Source organism: Penaeus vannamei, chromosome 5 (genome assembly GCF_042767895.1).
Source record: "Penaeus vannamei isolate JL-2024 chromosome 5, ASM4276789v1, whole genome shotgun sequence".
In the NCBI taxonomy this organism is placed as follows: Eukaryota; Metazoa; Arthropoda; class Malacostraca; order Decapoda; family Penaeidae; genus Penaeus; species Penaeus vannamei.
Window position 1 is genome coordinate 5,425,165 of NC_091553.1, and position 2,500 is coordinate 5,427,664.

General features: G+C 36.6%; 1 protein-coding gene across 10 annotated transcripts in view; it reads right to left on the bottom strand.

Moving 5' to 3' along the window:
- Gale (UDP-galactose 4'-epimerase) overlaps window positions 1-2,500 on the bottom strand; it is a 25,017-nt gene that overhangs the window by 10,681 nt on the left and 11,836 nt on the right. Inside the window, exon 1 of one of the 10 annotated variants that reach the window (XM_070121743.1) lies at window positions 928-1,078. The exons of 8 other annotated variants lie outside the window; for them this stretch is intronic. The gene's annotated coding sequence lies outside the window, so the exon portion shown is untranslated. Of the gene's footprint in view, window positions 1-927; window positions 1,079-2,500 lie in introns of those variants that run through there. One more of the 10 variants, XM_070121744.1, reaches the window with a different exon arrangement.

Genomic DNA, 2,500 nt, shown 5'->3' on the forward strand with positions numbered 1-2,500 from the left:
ATAATCTAAGAGCCATTTGCACTTTTGTTTCCATTTACGGTATACAACATAAGGTATTTTTTTATTGCCATCTGTTCATTTTTAAGCATAAAGTACTTCCTTTTTTTGTTTAAGTATTGTAGCACTACTTAGATTTTTTTTAAGTGTTAAAAATAGATCAGGAAGCAAATTGAGAATCCATTAACTGTATTTTTACGAAGGCAATTACTAACTGCCTTGTTTTAAATATGAATACAGGTATAGAATAGTTTTGTCGTCGTATAGCTTAAAAAAATAGACAATTTTCTCTAAATAAACGTGCAATTCACCATATTATATCAAGATATAGAGAACAACACATTCTGGACAATTCATTACAACATAACTATATATATCTGATCTAAACATCAAATTTCATATCTATTTACCAACCATACTCTATACTGTTCTTTTTTTTGTGAAATTATGAATTTTTTTCTGCTGTTTAATCAAGTCCCCCCCCCCCCCCCACACACACACACACACACAAATAGTGGAATAACCTGGGTTGACATGTTCCAAAATGTTTAGAAATTAACAATGAAAATGTTATTAAAAAAATGACAATGAAAATGTTCTTAAAAAATCTCCCTCTCCCTCCCTCCCTGCCTCTCTCTCTCTCTCTCTCTCTCTCTCTCTCTCTCTCTCTCTCTCTCTCTCTCTCTCTCTCTCTCTGTCTCTCTCTCTCTCTCTCTCTCTCTCTATGAGAATAAAAATAATTTCTGATCAAATTAATGTTTACTAAGGGAAGGGATGTAGGCCTATATCCACATGTCGATTTCTCCTCTTCGTTATAAATAAACATTCCCACACTAGATTAAATAATTATATATGACTTTACGTTCCCCGTTCTTCGATGTTCTGTTTTTCTCTCCCTCCGTTGTTCTCCTAAATACACCAGAGACTGACCTTATTCCCCTGTTCTATGAAGTTCTCCTTAAAATAACAGAAAATATCCTTCGTTCTCCTGTTTGCAATATTCCTCTCCGATTGACGGCGAGTGACTGATCGCGGCAGAGGAGCGACACTAATTTCTTCTTCATAAAACCGAGATAACGAACATCCACGCAAAGGGGAGGAGTTTCGTGTATATAAATAACTCTCTCTATGTCTCTCTCTCTCTCTCTCTCTGGGTGGGCGGTACTATCAAAGCAAATGAGAGATACTTGGTGAATTGAGGGCTGATAGCCAGATAAGGGAGACTGAAGATTCATGGGATTCGTTAACCCTTATCTAAGGTAGGGCCGACCTTCATCTATTTTTTCTTCTTCTTCTTATCTCGTTCATCGATGATCTAAATATTTGATTACACACGCGCACGCACGCACGCACACGTACACGCGCATATGCATACACACAAACACACTATTTCTCTCTCTCTCTCTCTCTCTCTCTCTCTCTCTCTCTCTCTCTCTCTCTCTCTCTCTCTCTCTCTCTCTCTCTCTCTCTCTCTCTCTCTCTTTCTCCTCTCCTCTCCTCTCCTCTCTCTTTGCGAATAATAATAATTTCTGATCATATTAATGTTAACTCCGGACATAAGAAGAGATGTAGGCCTATATCTACATGCCGATTCCTCCTCTTCGTTATACATAAACGTTCCCACACTAGATTAAATCATTAAATATGCCGTTCCTTTTATCATAATACCGCGGCCTGCTACATTTTCAGTAACTCTCTCATTATTACTACAGTATCAGAAAATAATGCAGAGAATAATACATATTTCTATCACATATTACCGCTGTCTAGTGCCCAGTATCACTCATCCAGTATATTATCATAAATGTAGTTAACATTATCCGTTCTATATGTGTATATCTACAAACACACACATACACATGCACACACATACACATGCACACACATATATATGTGTGTGTGTGTGTGTGTGTGTGTGTGTGTGTGTGTGTGTGTGTGTGTGTGTGTGTGTGTGTGTGCGTGTGCGTGTGTGTGTGTGTGTGTGTGTGTGTGTGTGTGTGTGTGTGTGTGTGTGTGTGTGTGTGTGTGTGTGTGTGTGTGTGTGTGTGTGTGTGTGTGTGTGTGTGTTTATTCCCTCATTATACAATGACAATAATGCTCATTGTAAATTGATATACATAACATACATACATACATATATATATATATATATATATATATATATATATACCTCATTTTTTTCTATCATACAAGCACATGCATCAGTACTTTTATCGTGACATATTATCGTTGTCTGGCAAGGGAAATGTATATGTATTCCTTTTAATTTTTCCGCCATACCATCACATACATGAGTACTTTCAAAATAACTGTCCACAGATGTGTATATATATATATATCCCTTTCATACTTCTTTGCCATCATACTGTCACATACATTATTACTTTCTTCACAACATATTGTCGTCCTTCACACTATCACACATACCAGTCCTTTTATCAAGAACACTGCCGTTGTATCCTAGACGAAATATATAAATATATATGCTCCGTTTTCTATGGTA